At 49.3% G+C, this 19,447-nt stretch overlaps 1 protein-coding gene across 2 annotated transcripts in view; it reads left to right on the forward strand.

Moving 5' to 3' along the window:
• The window catches only part of AP3D1 (adaptor related protein complex 3 subunit delta 1), a 358,560-nt gene that overhangs the window by 184,530 nt on the left and 154,583 nt on the right, over positions 1-19,447 (forward strand). The window lies entirely within an intron of this gene.

Consider the following 19,447-nt stretch of genomic DNA (forward strand, 5'->3'; position numbering starts at 1 on the left):
ATAGTCCTGGACCGGGGGGGGGGGCGGGGGGCTTCCAGTTGACTGAAATAAAAATCTTTAGTCTTTTATTATAAGATATCTCATAATAGGAGCAGTGCAGCTTACCAAACAATGCAGAGTAAACATCAGTTCAGCTGTCTGAGCTGTGGATAAGTGCACAGTGATGCATATAGGGAAAAATAACCCATGCTATAGTTACACAATGTCAGGTTCCATATTAGGAGCTGCCACTCAAGAAAGAGATCTAGGCGTCATAGTGAATAACACATTGAAATCATCGGTTCAGTGTGCTGGAGCAGTCAGAAAAACAAACAATGTTGGGATGTATTAGAAAGGGAATGGTGAATAAAATGGAAAATGTCATAATTCCTCTGTATTGCTCCATGGTGAGACAGCACCTTGAATACTGTGTACAATTCTGGTCGCCACATCTCAAAGATATATAACTGCAATGGAGAAGGTACAGAGAAGGGCGACCAAAATGATAAAGGGGATAGAACAGCTCCCTTATGAGGAAAAACTAAAGAGGTTAGGACTTTTCAGCTTGGAGAAAAGGCTGAGGGGGGGATATGATGTGTTTAAAATCATGAGAGGTCTAGAACGGATAAATGTGAATCAGTTATTTACTCTTTCGGATAATAGAAGGACTAGGGGGCACTCCATGAAGTTAGCATGTAGCACATTTAAAGCTAATCGGAGAAAGTTCTTTTTCACTCAATGCACAATTAAGCTCTGGAATTTGTTGTCAGGGGATGTGGTTAGTGTAGTTAGTATAGCTGTGTTTAAAAAAGGATTGGATAAGTTCTTGGAGGAGAAGTGCATTACCTGCTATTAATTAAGTTGACTTAGAAAATAGCCACTGCTATTACTGGCAACAGTAACATGGGATAGACTTAGTTTTTGGGAACTTGCCAGGTTCTTATGGCCTGGATTGGCCACTGTTGGAGACAGGATGCTGGGCTTGATGGACTTTTGGTCTGACCCAGTATGGCATGTTCTTACACTCAGTTAAATAGATCACCGCCCTTAAACTTACCCACCAATGGTTTAGTTTGTTTGCATAACACTTTCCAACTGGTTGGAATTATAATTTTATCTCATATATGCTAATAAGACTGGATATTTGTAAGTCATATCTCTTGTAAATTGAGCCCAGAAGGCAGAAATGAAACTTAATGCTGACCTTTTACATACTGGTCAACTTTTAACATTTTTTAGCATTTCAAGAGCCTTGACTATTCCTTCAAGTCTGATCAGTATAATCTCATTATCTTTGTTTTTTCACCACCACCAAACTAGCTTTGTAGAAAATATTTTCAGAGCACCCTTGCATTCTCCCAGCCCAAGCAGGATGGTAGTCCTCGCAGATGGGTGACATCAGATGGAGTCTGTCACGGAACACTTTTGTCAAACTTTGACTGGCACACTGAGCATGCCCAGCATGCCACCAACCCTGTAGCCACACAGGGTCCCCCTTCAGTCTCCTTTTTTCCGCGGTGCTGTTGCCTTGCAGTTGGTGGCGCTCTCTTAATTTTTCACTCACGGAAGAATTTCAGCATTTTTCTTTGATTTTTCCTCGCCTATGTGTCCCCCATCATGAATTGATTCCTCCTGCATTTGGTAGGTATTTTTTTGCATTGTTGCGGTCTATTCCCAAGAGTCTACCTCTCGATAACCACTGGCCACTGACTGCTTGCTGCCCTTTTTTTCAAAGGCAACCAGTTTTAGGAAGTGCCCTTGAGTGTCCACAGACTGTCCATCTTGGACCCACACGACATCTGCGTCCTGGGTCTCGGGCCTTCCCATGATGTCCATCAGTGTCCCAACTGTGCTCAGATGACTACCAAAGGCCAGCGTGCCCACTTGGACAAAATGGAGAACTTGTTTGGTTCCAAGCAATCGGCTCCATCAACTCCAGTACCGGGTAAGTCTAGTCACAGGGATCGATCTGACTCGGGACCATCACCTTCGGTGCCCTGCTGCAATGATCAAGGGGTGGGAGATCGCCCCTCACCGACATCGGGACATTCGAAGGTATCTGGATAGTCATCCTTGGCACCGGAGAAGGACTGGGCTGAGCACCATGGGAAGCATAGACACCGGCACCGACAGTCTACACCATCCGGTGCCGGCACCGACATCTGAGTGGCATCAGCCTCTGCCAAATCCCCTCCAAAGAGGCCCTGAGGAGAGGAGGCCCTGTCCTCCTCCAAGCCCGGGAGCCCAGAGCGGTCCTTACTGATACGAGGCAGGCACCCAGCCTCTATAGACCCCCATGGACACTCCGGTGATGCCCAGCCTGCCGCCTCCTCTCGGGTCGGTATTGTCCGCACCCGCATTTAGAGAGGAGTTGTACCACGTGGTTCAACAGGCAATGCTAAATGCTCTTCGGGGTCTCCAGCCACCAATGCAGGCCCCCATTCCGGCATCGGAACTGGCACCCTCCATATTGGCACCTCTGCTGGAAAGGCTGGATGTGCTTCTTGGTGCCTTAATGATGCAGCCTGTACCGGCAGGCCCACTGGTGCTCCCTTTGTCCCGATTCCGGGCTCCTTGGAGGAGGAAGATGCGGCTCCGCGCCCATCTCCATGGGGGGTGCTGCCAGTGCTGGATCCTGTCCTCTGGCCTCCTGGTGCCCCGGCGTCCATCTCAGGCCCCGGTGCCCTCAATGCTGGCACAACCGCTGTCTGTTCTCCCTCACCCGACCATCAGTGCCCGCATCCCGTGATTTAGGTTTTGGTCTCCCTCCTCAACCCAGGCAGTTCAGTGGTGAGGAGGAGGCCCCTTATGACCCATGAAGCCGCCTCCTCCGAGAGGACCTTCTGTTGGAGCCTTCTCCCCCAGATGAGACAGCACTCGCCTCCTGAGGACTTATCCTTCGAGTTTTGTGCGGGCGATGGCGGAGACCATTCCCTTCCAACTTTTAACTGAAGAGGATGCCAACCACAAGATGTTGGAGGTCTTCCAATATGTGGATGTCCCTAAAGAGATGGCAGTCCCCGGTACATGATGTTCTCCTGGACCTCCTCTACCAGCTCTGAGAACATCTGTGTTCCGTGGCTCCAGTCAACAGAAAGACGGATGCCACCTATTTAGTGCAACAGGCCCTGGGCTTCCAGAAAAGCCAGTTGCCTCACCAATCAGTGGTAGTGGGATCAGCCCAGAAAAAGGCCAAGAGAACCCACCCTCACTCCTCCGCCCCTCCAGGAAAGGACAATAAAGCCTTAGATGCTCTAGGCCGGAAAGTTTTCCAAGGAGCTATGCTCATCGCCCAAATAGTTGCATACAGTTGTATGTGAACCAGTACAACCGGAACCTCTGGAAACAAGTCCAAGAGTTTGCTGAGGGCCTACCATAACAGTTCCAGGAAGGCTTGGAATCCATCCTCCAAAAAGAATTTGAAGTCGAGAAGCATGAGGTGAGGGCAGCCTATGACATCTTTGAGACGGCAGCAAGGGTCTCAACTGTGAGCATAAGTGCCTGATGTTGGGCCTGGCTGAACGCCTCTGACCTTTGTCCAGAGGTCCAAGAGAAACTGGCTGACCTCCCCTGTACAGGAGAAAAACCTGTTTGGGGACAAAATCTGGGATGCAGTGGCCCAGCTCAAGGATTACCATGAGACCTTGCAAAAGCTGTTTACTACCACCTCCGACCCCTTCTCAGTGACCCACAGGGTGCCATGTAGAGATTCCAGAAAGCAATTTTACAGGCAACAGATATTACCCTTCGGCCTCACGTGCTCGTCCAGCTTGGGCTACCCAAAAGAGCCACCCTCACCAACAGGTACCTCGAGCTCAGCCATCCCCTCAGCCTCGCCCTGCAGCTGGTTTTTGACTGGCACAGAGCAGTAGCAGCCTATCCCTAGTGCCCGCACCTTCCAACCCACTGGTTATTTGCAGAAAGCTGGTGCCCCATCACCACCGACCGATGGGTGTTATCCATCGTAGCACGGGGTTACCGCCTGAACATTCTCAATGTTCCCCCAAACTCCCCACACTCTCCGGCATGGAGCCTCGTGGAACACGCCACGACCCTCAAGCTAGAACTCTCAGCCCGGCTACTATGGTCCAGAGCCATAGAACCGGTCCCCTGGGCCCCGCGCAGCCGGGGGTTCTACTCCAGGTATTTTCTCATTCCAAAGAGAACAGGAGGCCTCCATCCCATCCTCGACCTCCAGGCCTTAAACAAGTTCCTCCGGAGAGAGCGGTTCAAAATGGTATCTTTGGATACCTTGCTCCCTTTTCTGCTTCAAGGGGACTGGCTCTGCTCTCTCAACCTACAGGACGCCTACGCACACATTGCCATCTTTCTGCCTCATGGGAAATATCTGCGCTTCATGGTAGGCCAGCAGTACTTCCAGTACAGGGTTCTCCCCTTCGGGCTTGCCTCCGCACCCTGGGTCTTCACAAAGTGCCTGGTAGTGGTGGGAGCACATTTGCGCCAGAAAGGGGTGCATGTGTTCCCATATCTGGACGATTGGTTCATCAAGAGTTCTTCGAGGGCAGGAACCCTTCAGTCCCTAAACGTGACAGTGGGGCTCCTCCAATCGCTGGGATTCCCCGTCAATTTCCCGAAATCCCAGCTGACACTGTTCCAGCAGCTCAGTTTCATCAGGTCAGATCTGAAAACCACGGTGGCCAGGGCATTCCTTCCCAGCAAACGCATAGCCACCCTTGCTGGCTTAGCCAGGTCCATCCTTCACCGGCAGATGACCTCAGCCCTTCTGCTCCTGAAGTTGCTGGGTCTCATGGCCTCGTCGGTACATGACACCCCATTGGACCGCCTGGCCATGAGATTTACGCAGTGGACTCTGCTGTCTCAGTGGCACCAAGCCTCTCAAGAACTCTCTGCACTGGTTCAGTTAACTGAACCACTTCAGCTCTCCCTTGCCTGGTGGGTGCAGGAATCCAACCTGTGCAAGGGGCTTCCTTTTCAGCCCCCAGCTGCTCAGGTGATCCTGACTATGAATGCCTCCAACCTAGGCTGAGGGGGGGGGGGCATTTCAACAACCTCCACACGCAAGGGGTGTGGTCGAAGCCCGAGGCGAGATGCCAGATAAACTTCCTGGAACTCCAAGTGATGCGGTATGCACTCTACACATTCCAGGACTGTCTGTCCAACAGGGTCATCTTGATCCAGATGGACAACCAAGTGGCCATGTGGTATGTGAACAAACAGGGGAGCACAGGCTCTTACTCCTCTGCCAAGAGGCGGTGCAGATCTGGGTCTGGGCCCTGTCACATTCCACGCTTCTGTGTGCGATCTACCTGGCAAGGACGGAGAATGTGGTGGTGGACCGTCTGTCTGACATTCCACCCCCACGAGTGGTCCTTCAACCACTTTGTAGCAGACAAGATCTTCTGCCAGTGGGATCAGCTGGATGTGGATCTCTTGGCGTCCTTGCAAAACCACAAGGTGGACCGCTTCTCCCTATGCAGGGAGTGAAAGGGACCAGCTGTGGACACCGTCGCCCACTCCTGGAGTGTGGGTCTCCTGTATGCATACCCTCTGATTCCACTCATAGGCAAAACTCTCGTGAAGCTGCAACAGGACCAAAGCTCCATGATCCTCATTGGCTACAACAAGTCTGGTTTCCAGTCCTCCGTGACCTATTGGTCCAGGAGCCCATCCACCTGGCCACCTCGCCTGACCTCATTACACAGGATCAGGGCAGGCTATGCCACCTGAACCTCCAGTCTTTGGCCCTCACGGCCTGGATGTTGAAAGGGCAGTGCTGCAGACCCTCAACCTTTCGGACAAGTCCTGATAGCTTCGCGTAAGCCTTCCACACGGAAGTCCTACTAAGCGAAGTGGAAGAGGTGCTCATCCTGCTGTGCAGAACAGGGTCCTGACCCGTTCACGTGTCCAGCACCTAGGCTTTTGGGCTACAGACTACCTCTATCCGGGTACATCTGAGTGCCATCAGTGCCTTCCACCGTGGAGTAGGCGACATTCCGGTCTCAGTGCAGCCCTTAGTGGGGCGTTTCATGAGAGGCTTACTTCAACTGAAGCCTCCACTATATCCTCCTGTTGTGGCTTGGGATCTCAACATAGTGCTGACGTGGCTCATGCCTCCCTTTGAGTTCCTGCTCTCCTGCGATTTGAAGCACCTTACCTGGTAGATCATCTTCCTAGTGGCAGTTACTTCTGCTCACAGAGTCATTGAGCTGTTGGCCCTAGTGACCTATCCCTCCTTACACGAGGTTCTCCATGACAGGGTGGTGCTGCGCACTCACCTTAAGTTCCTGCCTAAGGTGGTGACTGACTTTCACCTGAATCAGTCCATCTTGTTGCCCACCTTTTTCCCCAAGGCCACACTCTCATCCAGGTGAGCGGACTCTGCACACCTTGGACTGCAAGCGTGCTCTCGCCTTTGATCTAGAGCACATCGCAGCCCACAGGCAATCCACCCAACTCTGTCTCCTTTGACAAGAATAGATTTGGAGTTGTGGTGGGCAAGCAGACCCTGTCCAGTTGGTTGGCGGACTGCTTCGTTTTCAGTTATGAGCAAGCGGGCCTTCCGCTCAGGGGCCGAGTGAAAGCGCACTCAGTAAGGACCATGGCAACGTCAGTAGCACACTTCCGGGCAAATCCCTATTGTCAAAATCTGTAAGGCAACAATGTGGCCTTCCCTCCACACCTTCGCAGCCCATTACTGTTTGGACAAGGATGGTCGACAGGACAGCATCTTTTGCCAGTCTGTCCTCCGCAACTTATTCCCAGTGTGAGAACTCATCTCTCCTTACCTAGGGCCCAGAATGAGGTTGTCTGCCCTGTTGCTAACAGCACCCCTGTTGTTGTGCCTGTTGCACGGTATTGGGTGTCTGTTGGCCCAGTGTATTCCGGGGGCAGCCTGCAGCTTGGAATTCACCCATCTATGAGGACTACCATCCTGCTTGTCCTGGGAGAAAGCAGAGTTGCTTACCTGTAACAGGTAAGGACAACAGGATGTTAGTCCTGTGGAGTTGAGTTCATCTGCGTTTTGTTTTATTTTTTCGCTCGTATTTTTCTGCTTTGATGCGAGACTGAAGGGGGACCCCGTGTGGCGCTGGGCATGCTCAGTGTGCACAAAAGTATTCTGTGATGGGCTCCATCTGATGATGTCCACCCTTCTGTGAGGACTAACATCCTGCTGTCCTGGGAACACCTGTTACAGGTAAGCAACTCTGCTTTCTCCCCATTGTCATATTTAGTATAACAATATATGTTGCAAGCTGTAATATTGTTGGCATCCATCCCATGTCTTAGGTTGGTCCCATGCAGGCCGAGTCCGTAGAGCAATGGGTTAGGCTAGAACTCTTAGCTGTCAGGGGTGGAGGCTCTGGGTTAGTTCATATTGTTGAGATTAATTTGTAACAATTAGAAATCCTTCTCCTCTGGGAGAAATAGGAGGATAATAAGTCTGAGTTTCCTCTTTTGAGTGGAGATCAGAAAGTTCAGTAGCAACAGGAAGTATTTATTTTATTTATTTTTATATTCCACTTCTCAACACTTCAAAGCAGATCGCATTCAGGTACTGTATGTATTTCCCTATCCCCAGAGGGCCTACAAAGTAATAGGGTCATTTATCAAAATGTGATGTGGCTGTTATCACGTGCGAGATAACGCCCTATCGCACGCGATAACGGCGGCATTATGGCAGTGGTATTAAATGAGGGGAAGGGGAGGAGTGTGGGCAGGGTTTAGGTGTGGTTATGGCCCACATTATCGCTGGCAGCACTGCGGGAAATACACTTTTTCCCATGGCGCTATGGGTGTAAAAGTGTGCGGCCCGCCTGCAACAGAGGTGGGCGAAAACGCACTGCTGCAATGTGGCTGGCTGCACAACTTCTCCCCCCCACCCCTCTTTTTTTTTACCGCAGCTCATCATTCATCATTGTGCTATAAATATAGCACAATGATGAATCTAGCTATAAGTTTGTACTGGAGGGTAAAGTGACTTGCCCAAGGTCACAAGGGGCGGCAGTAGGATTTGAACCCTGGCTTCCCTGATGCCATTGCAGAAATTATTAAATTATAGGTGGACTTATAGTAGGGGTTTATCACACATCACGTAGTCAAGGCATAGGACACTAAAGAAATTTAATGTAACTTCAGTAATAAAAATAATGCATATCAGTTTCTTTCTCAAACTTCAAAATCATTTTGGGTGTTAATGCTTAAGAAATCCTGGTCCTGTTTTAATTGGATAAGCTGCAGATTGTTGAAAGAAAAGAAAATATTTGGAAAATGAACATGACACTTTGATTTAATTGGCAAATATAAGAAGGTTCATTGGGACTAAGATAGTCAAGGCAGTTCCAAACCTTAGGCTATCAGAATACAGTCTTATTGCAGGTGGGCTTGCCCCTTGGCCTTTTACACATACATCAACACTCAAAATAGGGAATTGGAGTAGGAAATATTGACATTGAAGAATCATTTGTAGTTCTGAATTCAGAGTGGTACCCCCTACGGGAAAGGGGACAGAAAAAGGCTAATTGTTTTTTTGTCCATACTGCATGCAATTAGTACCCCTTAGACCCGGCAACCAAGGAGCTGCTGGCGTGCCCCAAGGTAGACGCTCAAGTACCCAGATATTTCAGCCACAGGCGGGATCCTCTATCCCAGGGGATCGATGCCCTGGTCCAGCCATGGCCTCAGGGGATCCTGCTATATGCCTTCCCTCCATGGCCCCTGCTGGGCGCCATTATACACAAGATTCAGCGGCACAGAGGCCTAGTTCTTTTAGTGGCCCCGGACTGGCCAAGAAGACCCTGGTACGCAGACATGAGAAGACTACTTTCAGGGAATCCATTTCCCCTGCCTCCACACAGGGACCTGCTGCGGCAAGGTCCCATGCTCCTCGAGGATCCAGCTCAATTCTCTCTTACGGTTTGGCCATTGAGAGGGCTAGACTGAAGAAAAGAGGATATCCGGGGCCAGTAATAGATACACTCCTCCTAGCACGCAAGTTCTCCACATCACTAACATATATAAGGATCTGGAGAGTATTTGAAGCCTGGTGCGAAACTCACGGCACCAATCCACATGCCACTAAAATCCCTATCATTTTGGATTTCCTGCAAGACGGCCTTCAGAAGGGTCTGTCCCTCAATTCCATCAAGGTTCAAGTGGCAGCACTATCCTGCTACGGTCCCCGGAGTGACGGCAACAGCATCACCACACACCCAGACGTTTCACGTTTCCTGAAAGGAGTCAAACACATTCGCCCGCCACTGAAGTGGCCCGTGCCCCTGTGGAACCTCAACCTAGTTTTGGAATTTCTAGCGGGACCCGCCTTCAGACCCCTTCGAGGCCTGTCCCTCCGTTTGTTAACCTTGAAGATGGTGTTCCTGCTGGCCGTATGTTCAGCACGCCGTATCTCAGAGCTACAAGCGCTGTCCTGCCGTGATCCGTTACTCAGAATCACTCCAGAGGCTATCCATCTTCGCACGGTTCCTTCCTTCTTACCCAAAGTAGTCTCACACTTCCACCTCAACCAAACCATATCCTTGCCTACCACGGAAGGTTTGAAGAAGTCGGAAGAAGGTCGAATACTATGCCATCTCGATATTGGCAGGCTGCTGTCCAGATACCTGGAAATGTCAGAAGCAGTACGAAAGACGGACCACCTGTTCGTCCTTCACAGCGGGAAGAAGCAAGGGGAAGCGGCCTCACGGGCAACCATCGCCCGCTGGATCAAAGAAGTTATCAAGGCAGCCTACGTTGAAGCGGGAAAACCACCACCTCTACGGGTCAAGGCTCACTCTACCAGAGCTCAAGCGGCCTCTTGGGCAGAAACTAGGATGCTGTCGCCTGCAGAGATATGTAAAGCGGCGACGTGGTCCTCCCTCCATACCTTCTCCAGATTTTACCGTCTGGACGTCCAGGCCAGGGAGGACACAGCATTTGCGAGGGCAATCCTAAACGGACCTCGGGCAGCCTCCCACCCAGTCCGGGAGTAGCTTTTGTACATCCCACTTGTTTTGAGTCTATCTGCTACACGCTAGGAAATGTAGAGATTACTTACCTGATAATCTCGTTTTCCTTAGTGTATGCAGATGGACTCAGAATCCTGCCCGGCTGCCGGCATACATGGGGATTCACCGACTCACGGTAAGCCATGTTTTCTTATATAGGGCATCCACCCTGCCGCCGGGTGTCGACGCATTCCAGTTGTGAACACTGGCGGTCTCCAGCTACTATCAATCGGTCAGGGTAATCCTGTTCATTTAATCGATCGGTCAGTTACACATATATCCATAAAGCTTTTCCAAGGAAGATTACTGAATTGCTGCACTTCCTGCGGGGGTATATGTACTCGTGCTGACTTCAGATCCGTCTCCAACTGCTAGCACGAGCACACTATACCCACTTGTTTTGAGTCCATCTGCATACACTAAGGAAAACAAGATTATCAGGTAAGTAATCTCTACATTCCTTTAGTAGTTTCATTAGTCAGGAATTCTATTATGGCTGAGGTTCTAGTTTATCTACACCTAATTGGGGAAATGGGGCTCTTAGAAAACTGTGGAATCCTGTTGGTCTTCCAGCAAGAAATTGGCATTGCACTGTGAGCGTGTAGGAAGGTTGTTGCTGTGTAAGTGGGGGACTTAAGTGCTGGGAAATGAAGGAATTGGGGTGTTATGAAATGCAAGGCTACAGTACCAGCTCTGTTTGTTTTGTTCATGCATTAGCTCCTCTCTGTTTCCTAGAAAACAAACTTCAGGGGAGGTAATTTGCAAACCCATTGAAGATGATCACCTTTCTCTGTTTGTTATTTTCAAGTCACCCTTAGTAAAAGGATAGAGGCCAGATTTCCTCTTATTATAGTACAATTATGGGCAGGAGTTGTACTGTTAGCAACATGAAAGTAATGAGTTTGGTTGATGGAGCACATATATATGTGGTTGTAGTATTATGTAAACAGTTGGAACAATTCCATATTCGGGGCATCTGGCACCATTAGGATGGCAAAGAGTGTGACCATACATTATCAGAACAATTTACAATTATCTCTTGCAGCCTAATAACATCTTATTTAGTAAAAATGAATGTTAATGTTTGTGGAGGTGTTTGAGTCAGCATAGGCAGTTCTTTTGATATTAAGGACAGCAACAAAAGCAGATAACAAAACAAGAGGTGGTAAAGTTCAGGAAGACTGAGTGTGAAATAATACCTGATAATCAAATCAACCAAAAATGTCCTTTCTATTAAATCATAAAGAGAAAGATAGCCTCATAATTATACAAATTTCAATATATTCCTTTCCCAAGATTTTATATAAAGTTAAAATAACTCCAATTGGTTTAAATTTTATTATATATCGCTTCTAAAAGAAGTGTGTCATGGGATAGGTGGCGATGTCCTTTCGTGGATTGCAAACTGGCTAAAAGACAGGAAACAGAGAGTAGGATTGAATGGGCAATTTTCTCAATGGAAGGGAGTGGACAGTGGAGTGCCTCAGGGATCTGTATTGGGACCCTTACTGTTCAATCTATACTAATAAACGAAGCTTGACCGACGTGCCGCAAATGCGCAGTAGAGAGCAGCTCTACTGCGCATGCGCGCACATCGGCCAGAGCGCAGCGTGTCAGGAAAAAAAATGGCGCCTGCTCCTTAGGAGCAGGACCGGCGGCGGTGGCGGCGACGACGAGCGCGCGCGAGAGGCAGGGAGGAGCAATAGTGGCGGCGACGCGCACGCGTACGAGAGAGAGAGGCAGGGAGGAGCAGTAGCGGCGGCAGCGTGCGAGAGTCAGGGAGGAGCAGTAACGGCGGCGGCGCGCGCGCGGGAGGGACACCCCTTGTCTGCCGGTTGTGGATGAGCTGGGAGGAGAGTGAGCTGAGGGGAGGTGGGAGAGAGTGAGGGGGGAGGGGAGGGGGAGGGGGAGAGAGGGGGAGAGAGTGAGGTGGGAGGGGAGGGAGAGAGTGAGGGGGGGAGAGAGTGAGGTGGGAGGGGAGGGAGAGAGTGGGGTGGGGAGAGAGTGAGGTGGGAGGGGAGGGAGAGAGTGAGGTGGGGAGAGAGTGAGGTGGGAGGGGAGGGAGAGTGAGGTGGGGAGAGAGTGAGGTGGGGAGGGAGGGAGGAGAGAGAGAGGGAGGTGGGGGGAGGTGGGAGGGAGGGAGGAGAGAGAGAGGGAGGTGTGGGGGGAGGGTGAGAGAGAGAGAGGTGGGGGGAGGGAGTGGAAAGGAAATGGACCAAAAAAAAAATTTTAATGTAGCCCGTTGTTACGGGCTTAACGGCTTGTATATTTATAAATGATCTGGAAAGAAATACGACGAGTGAGATAATCAAATTTGCAGATGACACAAAATTGTTCAGAGTAGTTAAATCACAAGCAGATTGTGATAAATTGCAGGAAGACCTTGTGAGACTGGAAAATTGGGCATCCAAATGGCAGATGAAATTTAATGTGGATAAGTGCAAGGTGATGCATATAGGGAAAAATAACCCATGCTATAATTACAGAATGTTGGGTTCCGTATTAGGTGCTACAACCCAAGAAAGAGATCTAGGCGTCATAGTGGATAACACATTGAAATCGTCTGTTCTGTGTGCTGCGGCAGTCAAAAAAGCAAACAGAATGTTGGGAATTATTAGAAAAGGAATGATGAATAAAACGAAAAATGTCATAATGCCTCTGTATCGCTCCATGGTGAGACCGCACCTTGAATACTGTGTACAATTCTGGTCGCCGCATCTCAAAAAAGATATAATTGGGATGGAGAAGGTACAGAGAAGGGCTACCAAAATGATAAGGGGAATGGAACAGCTTCCCTACGAGGAAAGACTAAAGAGGTTAGGACTTTTCAGCTTGGAGAAGAGACGACTGAGGGGGGATATGATAGAGGTGTTTAAAATCATGAGAGGTCTAGAACAGGTAGATGTGAATCGGTTATTTACTCTTTCAGATAGTAGAAAGACTAGGGGGCACTCCATGAAGTTAGCATGGGGCACATTTAAAACTAATCGGAGAAAGTTCTTTTTTACTCAACGCACAATTAAACTCTGGAATTTGTTGCCAGAGAATGTGGTTAGTGCAGTTAGTGTAGCTGTGTTTAAAAAAGGATTGGATAAGTTCTTGGAGGAGAAGTCCATTACCTGCTATTAAGTTCACTTAGAGAATAGCCACTGCCATTAGCAATGGTTACATGGAATAGACTTAGTTTTTGGGTACTTGCCAGGTTCTTATGGCCTGGATTGGCCACTGTTGGAAACAGGATGCTGGGCTTGATGGACCCTTGGTCTGACCCAGTATGGCATTTTCTTATGTTCTTATGTGTGTCTTTAAAAATGGAATGCTTTCTTATTAGTGTATATATTACTAGAATGTTGAAATGATTTGCACACCACTAGTGGTGCTGAATTTTATTCAGTTTTGGTAATGAACCATACACTTATGTCTTTGCCACCAAAAAATGTATCTTAAAGATTATATGGACATAAAGATAGCTAAATGATATTCTCTATTTCCAGTATCTCCCTGTGGCTCTGACATAAAGAACCTGTTTATGCATATGAGCTCTTGTTAAATAGATACAGTATGTTGATGTAATAGCCATAAATCTTTTGCATAAATGCTAGTATTTAAAATATGATTTGAATCCTGTTACCAAACTATATTTGTATCCATTTTTTTTTAGCATTGTGCAATCTGTATTTTAATAAGAGCAATTTATGAATAGACAGAATAATTATTACACAGTTATATTCTGTAAACAGAAGAATCCAGATGTTAGCATTTTCTTTTTGGAGACCCCACTTAAGTGATTGCTATAAAACAATAAAAGCAATATTAAATAAAACAAAGGAATTAATTCAGTTAATGGACTTGAACTCATAACTTTCCATATTACATTCAAGGTATAAAGAAGTCACATTTTTTCTTGTAACCAATTCCAGTAGCTTTCTTAACTCAAGAAGAAAATAAAAAAATAGAATGCTTAGTTTAATTCTGTTCCATTTTTTTACTCTTTGCTGAAAAAGACTTAAAATGTTAGCTTGCAACATTTTTAAAAAATGTAATTGTTCCTAATATTTGCATACTGCAGTGTAATGCAGAAGGTTTTTATGAGCATTAAAAATGGGGGAAATGTGGAAAACAGGATTTACATTCAGACAACATCCAACAAGGCATTGATCTGTGCAGTCTGGGTAAACAAGCATCGGGGTAACTTGCTTGATGCGGTGGTTACTACCCTTAACCATTAAGCCTTATGCTCACCTTTGATGCAACTCCAACATTACTCTCTGCATCAATGACAGGGGATGGCAGGAAATTTGAATCAAACAGTTACCAACAAGGGCCCTGACCTTGGTGGTTTATGAAACAGATAAGTATGGGAAAATAATGAAACAGATAAGTATGGGAACTTGCTGGGCAGACTAGATGGGCCGATTGGTCTTTTTCTGCTGTCATTTTCTATGTTTCTATGTTCTGTGTAAAAAGAGAGGTAGACATAACTTGGATAAGTTAGGAGTTGAGTGGTGTCTTTTTTTTTTTTCTTTTCTGCAAGGTCTGTGAGACAAATTCCTTAGTAATAAGGATGGAGAGTGCTGTTCGGGTGCCATCTTGAAATATATAAATTATATTCAAATTTATTTCTGTACAGATGTACATTTTGGTTATTCACTTAGCTGCAGAAAATATATTTAATGAAATTCTTATATTTATGAACAGAATCACCCCTTATTCTCTAACTGGCATTTCCTGGTTAAAGCATATGCTCTAACCCGTTAAATTATTCGTATCATGTTATATTTATTCTTCCTGCCTCTATCTTCCTTCCAGCTTGTCTTTAAGCCTCCAAGTTTTCCATACCTTGTTGATTGTAACTTTGACTTATTCCTTTTCCTTTGTTATCTATTATTTACCAGAATTGTTACCTCAGTTTTACCCTTTGTTAAAATGTAAACCGATCCGATATGGTTATCTACTATGAAGGTCGGTATAAAAAACTGCTAAATAAATAAATAAATAAAGAAAAAAGGTAGCCCATAATTAGGGAAATCCACAGCTGGGCCACTAATAAAAACTGCGGAGCTGATCAAGGGAAAAGAAATAGTCACAGTGTTGAGTGCGGCTGTTTACAGTGTTAGGATGAAGGATCCAAGGAGGGGATGCCATTGAGCCTTTAGAAATAGAGTACCCCAAATAGATATGTTTTTAGAACACAGTTGTAATTTAAGGAGAGCACAGAAAAAGGTCACAAACATGCTCAGGTTGATATTCAAAAGCCATTTAGATGGATAACTGAAAAGTTACTCAAAAGGAAAATTTCCTAGCGCATAGCAGATGGACTCAGGACCAATGGGTATAGTGTTCTCCTGTTAGCAGTTGGAGACGGATCAGATTTCAATCTGACGTCAGCTCCTAGTACATATACCCCTGCAGGAAGTACAGCTCTTCAGTATTTTCCGTCTCCATAGCAGTTAGGGACTACCTGCACGCTCTCGCAGCGTTTGAACCAAATCGAAAGAAGAAAACCAAAATTAAAGGGGAAAACCTACCTGAAGATGAGCCCCGCTCTCCTGCAGTGATATCCTCGGGTCGCTCCCCCAGTTGAGATTCCTGAGGTGATTTCTGTGGTCCCTCGGAGGTGAGCCTTGGTCCGGCGGCCGAATCGCGGCGAGGACCTAGTTCCCCCAATCCTCGGGCGCGGCTGAGAGGCAGTGGGTGCACCCCTCAAGTGCGGTGGTGAAGGTATTGGCCCTCTCCCCCCGCAGCCGGAGACCGCCCGGAATGAAACCGGGAAGCGCCGAAGACAAGGTAAGGTGGAAATCTGTTTGAATCTGGTCTCCGAGGATCGAGGAGGAGCACAGGTCACCGATCGGAACCAGTGCCACCGGGTTGATCCGCCCTAGCAGAGCCAGGCCCCAGCTATTTCCAAGGGTCTGCCCACGTGGAGACCCTCCGAGGAGGTCACATATTACCCTCATGCTCGCTGTCGCCATCTTGGCCCTGTTCGCCGTGCCGCCGTTCGATCCGAGCGTGCAAATCGAGCTAAGCACGCAAACTCCTTGTGCGCATAAACTTACGTGCGCATAAAACCTTGCGTGCATAAGTTGCACGCACAGAGCCAGGCGCATATCTACGGCTAGGCGCATATCTGCACGCACATCTCAGGTGCACTGGAGCGCACAAGAGCTTACGCGTCCACAGACATGGCACCTCCAGAAACAGGAATAAAAGCTCAAGGCCTCTGCCCTGCATGCCACATCAGAGCCACACAGAGCGAGGAGGCCGAAGCCCTGTGCGCACACTGTGAGGAGGCCCTGGGAGATCCAGGTCAGGGCCAGTCCCACCCAGGGCCTAGTGCTAGCTCCTCAGGGGGTACCCTGGACCTAGCAGGCCCCAGTGGTTCCCCCCCCACAGACGGGGACCCCCAGAGTACCTGCGCCCCTCAACTTAGACCTAGCGTCAATATCTTGGGTGGAGTTATTCAAGGGGATTCACGCCTTTGTCAAGATGCAAACTGCACCTCTGGCTGATCAGCCACATGCTCCACCGGAGGACCCTCATGCCCCAGGACCCTCGAGGCCTAGGCACAGGCTCCCACCACCCAGAAGCCTCGCCTACGGGGCCATGGATTTCTCCAAAGAGGAAGTCGAGCCCCTGGAGGAGGGGGAACTTCCCTCTGGGACAGAGCCACACTGAACCACGAGTCGCTTCTTCACAAAGGACGAACACCCGGACCTCGTATCCCAATGTCTAACGGAACTCGCTATCCCGGGCCAAGGCACCGCGGGGAAACCTAGAACGAACCCCCTGCTGGAGGGCCTTTGCCAGACGTCTCGCCATTTTCCTCTCTTACAGGCGGCACAACAGCTAATTTACCTGGAATGGAATGCCCCGGAGTCCACATTCAAAGGGGGACGAGCCTTGTCGGCCATGTACCCCCTGGACCCAGCGACCAAGGAGCTTCTGGCATGCCCTAGAGTGGACACCATAGTCTGCGCGGTCGCCAAGCACACTACCATCCCAGTGGAGGGAGGAGCGGTGCTCAAGGATGCACATGACCGGCACCTGGAAGCCATTCTAAAACAGTCATTTGAAGTTGCAGCCATGTCACTGCAGATTGCGGCCTGCTGCACCGTGGTGACACGTGCCTGCCTATCACAAGCCAGGAACAACACTCCGGGAGAAGACATGGAACCAGCAGTATCATTCCTCACTGACGCTGCCTCCGATCTAGTGCGCACAGCAGCCAGAGGAGTGTCGGCCGCAGTGGCAGCCAGGAGACAACTCTGGCTTCGAAATTGGTTGGCTGACGCCTCTTCCAAGATGCACTTCACAAGGATGCCCTTCAAAGGACCCCTCCTATTCGGCAGCGAACTAGAGAAACTGGCCAACAAATGGTGCGATTCCCCATTACCACGCCTGCCGGAAGACAGGACGAAGAGAAACCAGCGTCCCTTCCACAGGTCCGCCAGAGGCAGAAGCTCACAGCGCTTCAACCCCTACAAGAGCAACTATCAAGCACCCCGCCCTACAGGCAGGAACCAGTCCTTTCAGACCAAGCACAACAAGAGGGGAGCCAGCTCGGGGACAGGCCCCAGCCGCGCCCCACAATGAGAATCAGCCGAACCATCCAAGGGAAGAAGCCATAGGGGGCAGACTAGCCCTATTCTACCGCAGATGGGTCGAGATAACTTCAGACAAGTGGGTCCTAGCCATCATCCGGGAGGGGTACTACCTGGATTTCCTTCGAACCCCTCCGGACAGTTTCGTGGAATCCCCCTGCCACGACCTCCTCAAGAGGGCGGCAGTGGAAGCTACTCTATCCAGACTTCTGGCCCTCGAGGCCATAACCCCGGTGCCTACACAGGAAATAAATACTGGACATTACTCCATCTACTTTGTCATACCCAAGAAAGAGGGTACATTCAGGCCTATCCTGGTCCTCAAGTCGGTCAACCGCCACCTAAGGATACCCTGCTTCCGCATGGAAACCCTACGATCCGTCATACGCGCAATACAACCAGGAGAGTTCCTCACATCCCTGGATCTTTCGGAGGCCTACTTACACATCCCAATTCATCAGGAGCACCAGTGCTACCTACGCTTCAAGGTCCTGGATCGTCACTATCAGTTTGGGCACTACCCTTCGGGTTAGCCACAGCATCCCGGATGTTCACCAAGGTAATAGTGGTGGTGGTGGCAACACTGAGGAAGGAAGGAATCCTCGTTCACCCGTACCTAGACAATTGGCTGATCAGGGCAAAATCACCGGAGGAAAGCCACCAAGCGACCAGCAGAGTGATAACATTGCTGGAAAGCCTAGGATGGGTAGTCAACACAAATAAAAGCTCCCTACAGCCCTCACAGTCGCTGGAATACCTAGGAGTCCGATTTGACACCAAGGAAGACAAGGTCAACTTGACCCCCCACAAGGAGATCAAAACTGCGGAACCGACTGCAGATCTTGCTGAGCATTCCTCGTCCCACAGCATGGGACTACCTGCAAGTCCTCGGGCTGATGGCATCCACACTGGAAGTGGTGCCATAGGCGCGAGCCCACATGAGGCCTCTACAACGGTCACTTCTATCGCGATGGAGCCCACGGTCCTCAGCCTTCCAGATGATAGTGAATTGGTGAGGGACCCCAGACATGGACCCTTCTAGCAAGCAGATCCAACGCTCAAGTACCCAGATACTTCAGCCGCCGGCGGGATCCACAGTCCCAGGGGATCGATGCCCTGGTACAGACCTGGCCACCGGGGTCCCTGCTATAAGCCTTCCCGCTGTGGACCTTGCTGGGAGCAATCATACACAAGATACAGCGACACAGGGGTTTAGTTCTTCTGGTGGCTCCAGATTGGCCAAGAAGACCCTGGTACACAGACATGAGAAGACTACTGGCAGGGAATCCACTACCCCTGCCCCCACACAGAAACCTACTACAACAAGGTCCGATCCTTCACGAGGACCCAGCTCAATTCTCTCTTACGGTCTGGCCATTGAGAGGGCCTGCCTGAGAGAGAACGGATACTCGGGGGCGGTAATAGATACTCTCCTCCGAGCACGCAAGTTCTCCACATCTCTAACGTACATAAGGATCTGGAGAGTTTTTGAGGCCTGGTGTGAAGACCACAACGTCAAGCCACGCTCCTCCAATGTGTCCGTGATCCTGGAATTCTTACAGAATGGACTACAGAAGGGTCTGTCCCTCAACTCCATCAAGGTGCAAGTGGCAGCATTGTCATGCTACGGCTCCGGGAACGAGGGCAACAGCATAGCCTCGCACCCAGATGTATCATGCTTCCTGAAAGGAGTCAAACACATCCGCCCACCACTAAAGTGGCCAGTACCTCTATGGAACCTCAACCTCGTCTTGGAGTTCCTATCGGGATCCGCCTTCAGACCCCTCCAAGGCCTGTCCCTCTGTCTGTTAACCTTAAAGACGGTGTTCTTGCTGGCCGAGTGTTCGGCCCGCCACATCTCGGAACTACATGCACTGTCCTGCC

This window comes from Rhinatrema bivittatum, chromosome 8 (genome assembly GCF_901001135.1).
Source record: "Rhinatrema bivittatum chromosome 8, aRhiBiv1.1, whole genome shotgun sequence".
Classification (NCBI taxonomy): Eukaryota; Metazoa; Chordata; class Amphibia; order Gymnophiona; family Rhinatrematidae; genus Rhinatrema; species Rhinatrema bivittatum.